The sequence below is a fragment of the Gorilla gorilla genome, chromosome 4 (genome assembly GCF_029281585.2).
Source record: "Gorilla gorilla gorilla isolate KB3781 chromosome 4, NHGRI_mGorGor1-v2.1_pri, whole genome shotgun sequence".
Classification (NCBI taxonomy): Eukaryota; Metazoa; Chordata; class Mammalia; order Primates; family Hominidae; genus Gorilla; species Gorilla gorilla.
In genome coordinates this window covers 136851992-136866870 of record NC_073228.2, presented here as the reverse complement: position 1 = coordinate 136866870, position 14879 = coordinate 136851992, and the positions used below count along the sequence as shown (strand labels likewise).

The window sequence follows — 14879 nt, the reverse complement described above, 5'->3', positions numbered from 1 at the left end:
TTGGTTTAAGAAAAGCACTCCTACTGGCCAGGCGCAGTGGCTCATGCCTGTAATCCCAGCACTTTGGGAGGCTGAGGCGGGTGGATCACGAGGTCAAGAGATCGAGACCATCCTGGCTAACACGTCTCTACTAAAAAAATACAAAAAATTAGCTGGGTGTGGTGGCAGGCGCCTGTAGTCCCAGCTACTTGGGAGGCTGAGGCAGCAGAATGGCATGAACCCAGGAGGCGGAGCTTGCAGTGAATCGAGATCGCACCACTGCACTCCAGCCTGGGCAACAGAGCAAGACTCCGTCTCAAAAAAAAAAAAAAAAAGAAAAGCACTCCTACTTGTTGTTAACTCCCTATACATACCCTTCTTGGTTATTTGAAGTGATACTCTAGTACACGGAAGAGGGCAGTAATATATGTTCCAGTTACTGAGTTTTGGCACATCATCTGCATTCCTATTTGTCTTGATGTTCATTTTCACTGGTATCATATCTTGAAAGTTTTAACGATACAGGGGCACAGAAAATATTAGAACCTCCAAATTAAATTCCAGAGTATTCCAAAACATTTTAATACTAGAACTTCCTATTCTATTTTTGAAGAAAAAAAAAATCTTACTTAGCTACCTGCTTTATCAGCTATTCTTTATTAAAAAAAATCTGTAACCTTGCCGGGCCCGGTGGCTCATGCCTGTAATCCCAGCACTTTGGGAGGCCAAGGCGGGCGGATCACGAGGTCGAGAGATCAAGACAATCCTGGACAATATGGTGAAACCCCATCTTTACTAAAAATACAAAAATTAGCTGGGCATGGTGGCGCCTGTAGTCCCAGCTACTTGGGAGGCTGAGGCAGGAGAATCGCTTGAACCTGGGAGGCGGAGGTTGCAGTGAGCTGAGATTGCACCACTGCGCTCCAGCCTGGCAACACAGCAAGACTCCATCTCAAAAAAAAAAAATCTGTAACCTGAGGAATGTTCTGACAGAAGGCATTTTATGTAACTTTTTCTCTCTTGGAGTTCTTAATGAACTGTGTTGGTGGCTTTTAGGCAAGGAAACATAGCTTATTAGTGGATACTGTTTTAAACTAATTACTTCAATAATCATTTCCTAGGACAGGTAAAAGAACTTCATGTATTCTTTTCCCAAGGTTGTTGGGTAGGAGGAATCAGGGACTGACATGAACAGACTGCACTGGAAAGCCAGTATGGTTTGATTATCCAGAGATCTGTTCGGGGACAGGGCTGCCTGGAGTTGCTTTGGGCCTAATAGCTCTCCCAGGATTTTGTCAGTTTGGAGTTGCCTAGTGGGTTATGACTTTTCCTTTTCATGTCATCATAAGGGAAGGGACAGTTTTATGGAGAGGTGAGTACCAGCCAATACTCTGCAGAGACACACCTTCTCACCTTTTTGCAGTTGCTTCCATTCCTTCCAATTGGAATATTATTTCTTCTAACTTGTTTCTTACCTGTTAAAATTTCCCCGTTTTTAAAGGCCTGATTTACGTTTCATTGCCTTCTTGAAGTTTTAGTTAATTCTTCACCCCACTCCAGTTGTGATCTACTTCCTTTCAATCTCTGCATCACTTTGTAGCTCCTTTTTTTTTTTTTTTGAGACAGGGTCTCACTCTGTCATCCAGGCTGGAGTGCAGTGATGTGATCTTGGCTCACTGCAACCTCTGCTTCCCAGGCTCAAGCAATTTTCATAACTCAGCCTCCCGAGTAACTGGGACTACAGGTGTGCACCACCATGCCCTGCTAATTTTTTTTGTATTTTTTGTAGAAATGGGCTTTCGCCCTGTTGTCCAGGCTGGTGTACCTCTTTTAATTATTTGTTATGCAGCTACCATGGTACTATAGCCTGCTGAGTAACATCACGAAAAATGTATTAGGGAAGACACTAGTAAAAGAAAGACTGTAAGTGTTGTAATATTTCATTATGTGTTTCTAAAATATGAAGATTAAAACAATCCCAATATTATACACTAAAAAAAGTAACACTCATTCCTTAATATCATCAATATCAAGTGTTCACATTTCCCTGATTATAGTTTTTGTATTGTTTTTACAATTTCTGTGAATTAGGATCCAAATAAGGTCTGTATATATTACATTGGGTTTAGGTAATCGATACTTTTTTCTTTTAATCTATAAGTTTTCCTCTATCTTTTTATTGTGGTTATTCCCATACAATTGGTTTGTTGAAGAAGCCAGGTCTTTGCCCTATGATACTTCTCAGAATCTAGATTGTGTTGATGAGATCCCAGTGGTTTCATGTAATATGTTCTTTTGTCCCTTGTATTTTCTGTAAATTTTATTTATTTTATTTTATTTTTTTATTTCTATTATTTGAGATGGAGTCTTGCACTGTCACCCAGGCTAGAGTACAGTGGCATGATCTCAACTCACTGCAACCTCCGCTTCCTGGATTTCAAGCAGTCTTTCTGCCCCAGCCTCCTGAGTAGCTGGGTCTACAGGCGCCTGCCACCATGCCCAGCCAATTTTTGTATTTTTAGTAGAGACGGGGTTTTGCCATGTTGACCAGGCTGATCTCGAACTCCTGACCTCAGGTGATCTGCCCGCCTCGGCCTCCCAAAGTGCTGGGATTATACGTATGAGCCACTGCACCCGTCCTTTCTGTAAATTTTAATAGTTAACATCTAGAAGTCTGATCTGATTTAGCATTAAATAAAATAACATTTTAAATAATAATAATAATTATTATTTTTTTGGACAGGACTGCACTCGGTTACCCAGGCTGGAGTGCATGGGGCAGTCATGGCTCACTGCAGACTTGATCTGCTGCACACATGTGATCCTCCTGCCTCAGCCTTCCAAGTAGCTAGGACTACAGGCAGGAGCCACCATACCTGGCTAAATTTTTTGGTTTTTGCAAAGATGGGGTCTTGCTGTGTTGCCTGGGCTGGTTACAAATTCCTGGCCTCAAGCAGTCCTCCCACCTCAGCCACTCAGTGTGCTGAGATTCCAGGCATGAGTTACTGCACCTGGCCGTTTTTCCTTTTTTTTTTTTTTGAGACGAAGTCTCACACTGTCACCCAGGCTGGAGTGCAATGGTGCAATCTTGGCTCACCACAACCTTCACCTCCCAGGTTCAACTGATTCTCCTGCCTCAGCCTCCTGAGTAGCTGGGATTACAGGCATCTGCCACCATGCCCGGCTAATTTTTGTATTTTTAGTAGAGATGGGGTCAGGCTGGTCTTGAACTCCTGACCTCATGATCTGCCTGCCTCAGCCTCCCAAAGTGCTGGGATTACAGGTGTGAGCCACCTTGCCTGGCCCATGTTTACATTTTTAAATGGTGGGAGAAAAATCATTTTTTTTTAGCAAGTCAATATTTTAGGAAACTCAGATTTCTCTCTCTCGCTCTCTCTTTTTTGTTTCCTGAGATGGAGTCTTGCTCTGTTGCCCAGGCTGGAGTGCAGTGGCATGATCTCGGCTCACTGCAGCCTCTGCCTCCCAGGTTCAAGTGATTCTCCCTGCTTCAGCCTCCCGAGTAGCTGGGATTACAGGTGTGCGCCACCACACCTAGCTAATTTTTGTAGTTTTAGTAGAGATGGGGTTTCGCCAGGTTGGCCAGGCTGGCCAGGCTGGTCTTGAACTTCTGACCTCTGGTAATCCACCTGCCTTAGCCTTCCAAGGTGCTGGGATTACAAGCATGAGCCACTGGGCCCGGCCAGGAAACTCAGATTTCAATGTCCATAAATAAAGTTTTACTGGAACACAGGCAGCACACCCGTTTGTTTTTTGTTTATGTACTGTCTGTGGCTGCTTTTGCTGCTGTGATGGCAGAATTTAGTAATTGTGACTATATGGCCTGCCAAACCTGAAATATTTACTGTGGCCCTAAAAACATTTGTTGAATCCAGCCTTAGTGGATACTTGGGTTTGAGGATTTCTTTAGGGTTGAGCAGTTAGTTACAAGGTCCCCATTTACTTGGTGGCTGTTAGGGTTTTTTGTTTGTAGAATATGTATATTTGTGTAATACATATGAGTATAATACACATATATTTACATGTATTACGTGTATTATATATTTATATATTACACATCTTGTGCATTATATATACTATACTATATAGTATAGTATATATTATATGTAGCATATATAATATACTCTGATGTATATTATATACTATATAATCTATGTAATACATGTATATGTATATATTTTATGTGTGTGTGTGTATATATAATATATATATATATATTTTTTTTTTGAGATGGAATCTCACTCTATCACCCAGGCTGGAGTGCAGTGGCATGATCTTGGCTCACTGCAACCTCTGCCTTCCGGGTTCAAGCGATTCTCCTGCCTCAGCCTCCTGAGTAGCTGGGATTACAGGCGCCCGCCACCATGCCCGGCTAATTTTTGTATTTTTAGTAGAGATGGGGGTTTCACCATGTTGATCAGGCTGGTCTTGAACTCCTGACCTCGTGATCTGCCCGCCTTGGCCTCCCAAAGTGTTCAGATTACAGGCATAAGTCGCTACACCTGACCTGTATAGTTGTATGTACGCTATTATGTAGTATACTATGCAAGTGAGCATTACCGTCTGAGCTTTGCTTCCTATCAGATCAGATTCTCATAGTGATACAGACAGGAGGCAGGGAAATACTGGCTAGAAGTGGGTGGGGTACCTGGTGAGGGCCCCTCAAGCTTGGACCCATAACCCTAAATAAGAACTTCACATCCCTGTTTTCCTGCCTGAATGTTTCCTTTTCCATAACCACTCTGGCCCACCACGCCCCTCCACGCTGTACCCATAAAAACTCCACGCTCCACTAGCAGAGGAACAGAGTGGTATGGCAGAGGAGAGAAGAGAAGAAGCAGAGAGGAGAAGCAGCAGCTGGACACCGGAGACTATGGGTTGGAGAGGATTTCAGCTAGGGACAGCTGAGCTCCAGGGGAAGATTATCTTCCCACTCCATCCCTTTTCCAGCTCCCCATCCTGCTGAGAGCCACTTCCACCACTCAATACAATCTCTGCATTCAGCATCCTTCAAGTTCATGTGACCTGATTCTTCCTGGATACCGGAGTAGAACCTGGGTACCAAGAGGGCAGGATGTGAAAGGCTATCACCCTGACCTTCCAGTGAGCTTAACACTTAGCCATCCGTGGACAGCAAATGATAAAAGAGCATTGTTTGTAACACACACCCTCTGGGGCTCCAGAGGCCGTGGGCAACCACCCCTAGATGCTGCCATGGGTCGGTATGGGGTTAATTCCTGCTGGCACCCAAAAGCTTCTGCACCCACTCACCCTGTGTGCTCCCCCTCCCACAAGGGGTTTGAGCATGGCGGGTAAGCAAGTGAGCCACCCCTGTCACAAGTCACGTGATGGGGTCGAGGGAACTCTGCCGTGTCAATAGGAGCTCGAACCCTGTTGTGAACTGCACATGCAAGGGATCTAGGTTGCATACTCCTTCTGAGAATCTAACTAACGCCTGATGATCTGAGGTGAAATGGTTTTCTTTCAAAATCATCTCCCCGCAACCCCTGTCCATCCATGGAAAAATTGTCGTCTGCGAAACTGGTCCCTGGTGCCAAAAAGATTGGGAACTGCTCATCTGCATGACTTTCCTGAATCTGGAATGCACACTGTGTTCAAGAACTGGAAGGGACTGGTAGAAAGTATGAGATTAATCTGATGAGGAGACAAGAGTCAGATCAAGTAGAATATTGTAAGCCATGTTGAGGACTTTAAAGTTTATCTTAAAGTAAACGGAAAGCTTATTTAAAAATTTTAAGCAGGAGTTAGGCAATCTGACCTGCCTTGTGTCTTAGAAAGATTACTTTGGCTGCTGTATGGCATATAAAGAGAGACCGAGGGAAGTAGAAGTCCAATTAGAAAGGCTGTAGCGTTTATTCAAGCCGAAGATAAAATGTGGTGTGTTTTGAACGGTGGCAGTGGAAAAAGAAGTGAGGAGGGAGATTCAAAATATATTTTGGCGGTTATGGTGATGGATTAGATTTGAAGAGAGGTTGAAGGAAGAATTCAGCAAAAGCAGTTGGCTGGCTGGATGCATTACTATTAGGATGAGGATCACTGGAGGAGGAGTGGTTGGTGATAAGGGAAAGCAGATCAGAAAATTAATTTTAGATGTATTAAGATTGAGATTTTTGGGATTGGTGACTCATTACAAAGTTCTTGTAATCCCAGCACTTTGGGAGGCTGAGGTGGTAGGATTACTTGAGGCCAGGAGTTTTAGACCAGCCTGGGCAACATAGTGAGATCTTGTCTCTACAAAAAGAAATTAAAAAGAAAAAAAAATTACCCAGGTGTGGTGTCATGCATCCTTTAGTCCCAGCTACTCAGGAGGCTGAGGTGGGAGGAGCACTTACCTAAGGAGTTTGAGGTTACAGTGAACTATGATTGCACCACTGCACTCCAGCCTGGGTGACAGACTGAGACCCTGTCTCTAAAAAATAAAAAATCGAAATTAAAAAAAACAGAGATTTCTTAGTTTTGAAGCCTTTGGGATTGAAAAAAGATAATACAATTTTTTTTTTTTTTTTTTTAAATAGAGACAGATTCTCCCTATGTTGCCTAGGCTGGTCTTGAATTCCTGAGCTCAAGCAGTCCTCTCACCTTGCCCTCCCAAAGTGCTGAGATTACAGGCATGAGATGTAGTGCCTAGCCCTGATTTAGATTGCTTAGATAGCCAAAGGGCATTGTCACACAGGTTCCTGGATGTGTGGTTTTGTATTTCAGAAGAGAAAGGGTCATGGGGAGCATATGTGGGCATTCTGGTTGTAGGCATAGAGTTGTTTTGTTTTTTGTTTTTTGTTTGAGACAGAGTCTCACTCCGTCACTTAAACTAGAGTGCAGTGGTACGATCTTGGCTCACTGCAACCTCTGCCTCCCAGGTTCAAGTGATTCTCATGCCACAGCCTCTCTAGTAGGTGGAATTACAGGCATGCACCACTATGCCCAGTTAATTTTTTTTGTTATTTTTAGCAGAGACGGAGTTTCGCCATGTTGGCTAGGCTGGTCTTGAACTCCTGACCTCAAGTGATCTGCCTGCCTTGGCCTCCCAAAATGCTGGGATTACAGGTGTGAGCCACCGCGCCTGGCCACATAGAGATATTTTAAGCTTTGGGAATGTAAGGAGAGGATATGAAATGAATGAGAATAAGACCCATGTCTGAGCACAGTGGAGCACCACTTTTGAAGACATCTGGTAGGTAGGATGGGAAGAGCCAGAGGAACTGGGGAAGCTGGGAAGGCTAAGTGTTACAGAAGCCGAAGAGTATATCAAGGAGAGATAAGTGGCTGAATGTACTGAATGGTAAGTCAAGTAAAATGATAAAATATCTGTTGAATTTAGCAATATGGAAGTTGCTAATGATCTTGGCAAAGAAATATGATGTGGGAAATTGGAAACAGAATGTTGGGAAATTGGAAACAGAATGTTGGGAAATTGGAAACAGTAGAATGTTGAATAGTGATTGGATACGGACGGCATTTTGGAAAGTATTAGTAATTTGGCTATATCTACTAAAGTTGAAAATGTTCATCCTCTGCAGTAGTTCCACTTCTAGCTGTCTATTCTAGAAGAACTCTCACTCATTGGTACAAAGAGATGTGCATAAAAATGATCATTTAGCATTGTTTGTAATGGCAGAGAAAGGGGAAACTACCTAAATATGTGTCATCTGGAGAGTAGATAAGTAAACTGTGTGGATACACAGTGAAAATAAATGAACTACAGCAATGGATTAACCTCATAATGCTGAGGATTCAAAAAACTGAGTTGTTAAGAGTATACCTTTTTAATAATGTTGAAAAAATATGCAAAACAATTCAGTTTCTTATTTAGAGATATATACATATGTAGTAAAAGTACAAAGAAAATTCCTAGCTGGGTGTGGTGGCTCATGCCAATAATCCCAGCACTTTGGGAGGCCGAGGTGGGCCGATCACTTGAGGTCAGGAGTTTGAGACCAGCCTAGGCAATATGGTGAAACCCCATCTCTACTGAAAATACAAAAATTAGCCTGGTGTTGTGGCAGGTGCCTGTAGTCCCAGCTACTTGGGAGGCTGAGGCAGGAGAATTGCTTGAACCTGGGATGTGGAGGTTGCAATGAGCCGAGATCGTGCCACTGCACTCCAGCCTGGGGAACCAAGTGAGACTCTGTCTGAAAAAAAAAAAAAAAAGAAAAAGAAAAGAAATTCCTGAGAATGGTTGACACCAAAATCAGAATAGTGTCTATTGCTTACAGGGGGAGAGAGTACTTGGAGATGTGATCCAGGAGAAGTACACAGCAGCCTTCAACTATGTTGGTAATGCTTTTATTTCCTAAGGTGGTTGTTTGATGGGTAGCACAACTGTTCACTGTATTGGTCCTTATCTTTTAGGGTAACATTTTATAAAATGAGTGGTTGCTGAGGAGGTGGAGAATCACCAAAAGTCCTTTTGAGAAGCTTGGCTGGAGAGAGATGTGGGGCCAATGAAGACTTTTTTTTTTTTTTTTTGAGACGGAGTCTTGCTTTGTTGCCCAGGCTGGAGTGCAGTGTCGCAATCTCTGCTCGCTGCAACCTCTGCCTCCTGGTTCAAGCGATTCTCCTGCTTCAGCTTCCTGAGTAGCTAGGACTACAGGTTTGCACCACCACGCCTGGCTAATTTTTGTAATTTTAGTAGAGACAGGGTTTTGCCATGTTGGCCAGGCTGGTCTTGAACTCCTCGCCTCAAGTGATCTGCCCGTCTTAGCCTCCCAGAGTGCTGGGATTACAGCAGACATGAGCCACCATGCCTGGCCTTTTTTAAAATTTTTTTTAAGAAGAATATGTTTGAATGCTGATGGAAAGGATGCGTAGGATTCACTAGAGATGGAGAAGTTGAAGTTGTTGGAGAAAAAATCGCAACTGCTAAAGGTCTAGAAGATAGCAAAATGAGGATAATTGTTCTTTGTTAGGAAGATTCGAGTTTTTTTCCTTTGTCACTGGGAGGGAAGAGAATAGATGTAGACGCTGATAGTTTGAAAGTTGATGGTTGATTGATAAAAATATTTTTCTTCCATTGTTTTTTATTTTATTTTTATTTTATTTTATTTTTGAGATGGAGTCTCACACCGTCGCCTGGGCTGGAGTGCAGTGGCGCAATCTTGGCTCACTGCAACCTCTGCCTCCTGGGTTCAAGCGATTGTCCTACCTCAGCCTCCCGAGTAGCTAGGATTACAGGCGCCCACCACCATGCCTAGCTTGCTTGCTTGTTTATTTATTTATTTATTTATTGAGATGGAGTTTCGCTCTTATTGCCCAGGCTAGAGTGCAATGGCACGATCTCGGCTCACTACAACCTCTGTCTCCCGTTCAAGCGATTCTCCTGCCTCAGCCTCCCAAGTAGCTGGGATTACAGGCATGTGCCACCATTCCCGGCTAATTTTGTATTTTTAGTAGAGATGGGGTTTCTCCGTGTTGGTCAGGCTGGTCTCGAACTCCCAACCTCAGGTGATCCGTCTGCCTCGGCCTCCCAAGGTGCTGGAATTACAGGCGTGAGCCATCGCGCCCGGCCAGGAACGGCTTATTTTTTGTATTTTTAGTTGAGATGGGGTTTCACCATGTTGGCCAGGCTTGTCTTGAACTCCTGACCTCGTGATCCGCCCGCCTCGGCCTCCCAGAGTGCTGGGATTACAGGCGTCAGCCACCATGCCTGGCTGCTTTTTATTTTCATTTATTTATTTTTGAGACCAGGTCTTGCTCTGTTGGCCATGCTGGAGTGCAGTGGCACAAACATAGCTCACTGCAGCCTCAAACTCCTGGGCTCCAGTGATCCTTCTGCGTCAGTCTCCCAAGTAGCGAGGACTACAGGCATGCACCACCTTTCCTGGCTAATTTTTACTTTTTTTTTTTTTTTTTGAGACAGAGTCTCGCTCTAGTGCAGTGGCGCGATCTCTGCTCACTGCTAGCTCCGCCTCCCGGGTTCGCGCCATTCTCCCGCCTCAGCCTCCCGAGTAGCCGGGACTGCAGGCACTCACCATCACTCCTGGCGCGCGCGCGCGCGTGTGTGTGTGTGTGTGTGTGGTACACATGGGGTTTCACCGTGTTAGCCGGGATGGTCTCAATCTCCTGGCCTCGTGATCCACCCGCAGGATGGTCTTAGTCTCCTGGCCTCGTGATCCACCCGCCTCAGCCTCCCAAAGTGCTGGGATTACAGGCTTGAGCCACCGTGCCCGGCCTAATTTTTACATTTTTTAAGAGATGAGGTCCCACTTTGTTGCCCTGGCTGGTCTGGAACTCCTGGGCTCAAGCGGTCCTTCCACCTTGGCCTCTCAAAGTGCGGGGATTGCAGGTATGAGCCACTGGGCCTGGCCCATTGTTTCTTAAAGCAGAAAAATAATTTATTCCAAAAGATGGCAGAGAGCCAGGTATGATGGCTTATGCTTGTAGTCTCAGCTACTCTGAAGGCTGTGGCAGGGGGATTGCTTGAGCCAAAGAATTTGAAACAAGCCTGAGCAACATGGCAAGACCCCATCTCAAAAAAAAAAAAAAAAGACAAGATGGCAGAAATAAGATTTTCATCCTGAAAATGTAATTTGGTGTAGTTTTGTTGGGATCTTCCCTCTCACATGCCTTCCTACTGACTGCCCCACTGGAGTCTTTTTTGTCTAGTAGCAGTTTTTAGACCCGTCACTGAGTCCCATGTTTTGATAAGGCAAGAGCCATCTTCAAATCTATAAATTCCAAGGGATAGATTAATATATTTCTCAGAAGAGAGCATCTTCTGTCTTAGAAGAGTCCATCAACATTGTGTGGAATCAGCACAGTTTAGGTTAAGTACACACATAATTCATGAAAGTGTAAATAAGGTCAAGGAAAAAGTACTGCATTGTGAAAAAAAATTCAAATGTGGTATGAACATTTAAGGCAGCTGATGCCCCAAACAGGCAAAGTCGAAGAAGGTGGCCTGCATTTGGAGGTGATTTTGCATCCAAAAAGGAATTCGCTTTCTTGATTTCAATGACTGAACACTGTAAAACATGTCTTCTTCCTCAAGGCCAATGATGCTTCAGATACCAGGTGGTTTCATCTTTCAGTAATGGTCTATAGAGAGGGTTGCATTGGGCCAAAATTGCAATCAGCCAAAAGAGAGTGGCAAACTGAACAGGTCACCATCATGGTGATGATAACTCCCCAGTTAGGCCGCTTAGGGACGAACTAGGGCACAAAGAAGCCAACAAAGCCCCAGAACATGCTCGTCACTGTGAGGCCATGATACGCTATGTTTGCTGCTGGAGCTGCCTCTCTCTGATTTTTAGTATTGTTTTTTAATCTTTGTCCATTAAGACAAGGTTATTTGTGAATGAAAATTAGGATTGTGAGGAGTCACAGAACTTCGTGAAATACTTGTGAGGAATGGGAAAGAACATTCATCAGAGAAAAACAGTACAGTTTCACTTTGGGAGGCTGAGGTGGGCGGATCATGAGGTCAGGAGATCGAGACCATCTTGGCCAACATGGTGAAACCCTGTCTCTACTAAAATACAAAAGATTAGCCAGACGTGTTGGCGGGTGCCTGTAGTCCCAGCTGTTTGGGAGGCTGAGGCAGGAGAATTGCTTGAACCCAGGAGGCGGAGGTTGCAGTGAGCCGAGATCGTGCCACTGCATTCCAGCCTGGCGACAGAGCAAGACTCCATCTCAAAAAAAAAGCACAATTTCTGGGAAACTTTGAGGGACGAGTTGAGAATGATTTATGAAATACAGTAAGAAATTCACATAATACATAAGGATGTGATGAAGAAAGCAAAAATGTGTGGAATTGTTATCTTTGTTTTCACGTTTTTCACTACATTATTTTAAACCTGAAGGCTATAGACGTCTCATGACTAACTTTGGGGCAAAGGTCCTTCTGTGCTAAATATTGTCTTGGGACCTGATGTTTTGTTATTGGCTTTGATCTGTAGGTGTACAACCTTTGTTTCTCTGACTTGTAGGAAGTAACCTCTTCAGACTGTCTCATGGGTAGAGAAATTCTACCAAATGAGGCCAAGAGGGATTTATGTACTGTTGAGGCTTTGTGCTTTAGCATAGTGCATTGTGGTAAAGTTACAGTTTAATAGCAGTTGTAATATACTGGGTTTGAAAATAATTGAAATCTTAGCTCAAATCTCATTTTGACTTTCAGAGTTTGAATCACTCAATAATCTTATAGTTGAATGACTTTTTCAGTAGGATAGTTATTTTAAGACACTAAGTGAAAAAAACAAAAAACAAAAAACATTGTAACAAATTCTGACCCCCACTTGAATGGGGAATGTTAGAATACACATTTTACACTAAATAGTTTTAATTTTTTGTTTTTGAGGCAGAGTCTCACTCTGTTGTGCAGGCTAGAGTGGAGTGGCACAATCTCGGCTCACTGCAATTTTTGCCTCCCAGATTCAAATGATTCTCTTGCCTCAGCCTCCCGAGTAGCTGGGACTACAGGTGCGCGTCACCACACCCGGCTAATTTTTGTAGTTTTAGTAGAGATGGGGTTTGGCCATGTTGGCCAGGCTGGTCTTGAACTCCTGACCTCATGTAATCCACTGCCTCAGTCTCCCAAAGTGCTGGGATTACAGATGCCAGCCACAACGCTCGGTTATTTTAAATTTTTTAAAATTAAACTTGCAAAAAGTCATAAAGTGTTTTATATACTTATTTAATTTATTTGAGACAGAGTCTCACTCAGTCGCCACAAAGTGCAGTGGCATGATCTCGGCTCACTGCAACCTCTGCCTCCTGGGTTCAAGCGATTCTCGTGCCTCCACCTCCCAAGTAGCTGGGACTACAGGAGCACACCACCATGCCTGACCTAAAATGTTTTATAACTAATGTGTGTGTTTATAAAAAAAATTATAGAATGAATTTAATTCCTAGGAATACACATTTAAATTTTTATTTTTACGGTGTACTAATTTTTTTATTGTGGCAAAATATAACATAAAATTTACTATTTTAATAATTTTACATATACAATTCAGTGGCATTAAGTACATTCACAGTGTTGTACAATCATCAATACTGTCTGTTTCCAGAACTTTTTCATCATCCCAAACAGAACCTCCCCACCTCTATTCTGTTTTCTGTCTCTATGAATTTGCCTATTCCAGGTGCCTCATATCAAGTAGAATCATACAATATGTGTCCTTTTGTGTCTGACTTATTTCACATAGCATAATGTTTTCAAGGTTCATCTATGTTGTAGCATGTATCAGAATTTCATTCCTTATGGCTAAATTGTATTCCATTATGTATATATGTATATATACCACATTTTGCTTATCCGTGTTGATGGATCATCATCTGTTGATGGACACTTGGGTTGTTTCCATCTTTTTGCTGTTGTGAACAATGCTGCTATGAACATTGGTGTACATGGATCTGCTTGAGTCTCTGCTTTCGGTTCTTTCGGATATATTCCTAGGAGTAAAATTGCTGGATCCTATGGTAATTATTTGTTAAAGTTTTTGAGGAACTGCCAATCCATAGCAGCTGCACCATTGCACATTCCCACCAGCAGTGCACAAAGGTTACAATTTGTCTACATCCTCACCAACACGTGTTATTTTGTGTTTTTGTTTTTATCATAGCCATCCTAATGGGTGTGGAGTGATATTGTGGGTTTTTTTCTTTCACTAAACTTTACTTGTTTATTAATTTATTTTTTTTGAGACAGAGTTTTGCTCTTGTTGCCCAGGCTGGAGTGCAATGGTGCAATCGTGGCTCACCACAACCTCCGCGTCCCGGGTTCAAGCAATTCTCCTGCCTCATCCTCCCGAGCAGCTGGGATTACAGGCTTGCGCCACCACGCCTGGCTAATTTTGTATTTTTAGTAGAGACAGGGTTTTTCCATGTTGGTCAGGCTAGTCTCGAACTCCTGACCTCAGATGATCCACCTGCCTCAGCCTCCGAAAGTGCTAGGATTACAGGCGCGAGCCACCGTGCCCGGCCTGTTTATTTTTATTTTTATTTTATTTTATTTTGAGATGGAGTCTTGTTCTGTCGCCCAGGCTGGAGTGCAGTGCAGTGGTGCAATGTTGGCTCACTGCAACCTCCACCTCCCAGGTTCAAGCAATTCTCCTGTCTCAGCCTCCCGAGTAGCTGTGATTACAGGTGCCCGCCACCATGCCCAGCTAATTTTTGTATTTTTAGTGGAGACGGGGTTTCACTATGTTGGCCAGGCTGGTCTCGAACTCCTGATCTCAGGTGATCCTCCCTCCTTGGCCTCCCAAAGTGCTGGGTTTACAGGCGTGACCCACCGTGCCCAGTGTTGTTTGTTTTTAAAAGTAGGCAGTCAAGTGTGGGAGTGAGAAGGGGTCAAAGACTAGAGCAAGGGGTTCAGTCTATAACTTGACTGTGAACAATCAGTTGAGATAACTGACTACCTTCGAACCAGCCTCTCATTAAACTTTGTTTCATGGGTCTCAAAATTCTGAGACAGATTCTTGGTTAAGTCGCTTCCATTAAACAGTACTGATTTTAAAAACTAGTAATTTAAAACTGCCACATGAAAAAAACTCAAAATGGATCACAAAACAGTCATCTTTTCCTTCTGAAGATTTTACCATGCACTGTTATCATTAACCAGTCTTTTACTGTTAAACTTAAATGGCCAATCGAAACAATTCTGAGACTGTTCTTCTACCATTGATTGAGACTGGGGTGGCAGGTATTAGGGATGATATTCATTTAGTTTTCCGAGCTTTCTAGGCAGACTCGATGATATTGCCAGGTCCAGGAGCCTTCTTGTCCACTGTTTTGTTTTTTTTTTTTTTAATTAAAAAAAAATTTTTTTTTCTTTTTTTTTTTTTGAGATGGAGTTTCACTCTTGTTGCCCAGGCTGGAGTGCAATGACGTGGTCACGGCTCACTGCAACCTCCACCTCCCAT

The 14879-nt window shown here is 43.3% G+C and overlaps 1 protein-coding gene and 1 pseudogene across 12 annotated transcripts in view; one reads left to right on the top strand and one right to left on the bottom strand.

The window, feature by feature from the left end:
• The window catches only part of AFF4 (ALF transcription elongation factor 4), a 110330-nt gene that overhangs the window by 26275 nt on the left and 69176 nt on the right, over nt 1-14879 (top strand). For 4 of the 12 annotated variants that reach the window (XM_063706776.1, XM_063706777.1, XM_063706778.1 and 1 more), the window contains exon 2: nt 8232-8292. The exons of the other annotated variants lie outside the window; for them this stretch is intronic. The gene's annotated coding sequence lies outside the window, so the exon portion shown is untranslated. The remainder of the gene's footprint in view (nt 1-8231; nt 8293-14879) is intronic. 12 annotated transcript variants of the gene reach the window in all.
• LOC109026778 (V-type proton ATPase subunit e 1-like) lies at nt 11001-11968 on the bottom strand (annotated as a pseudogene).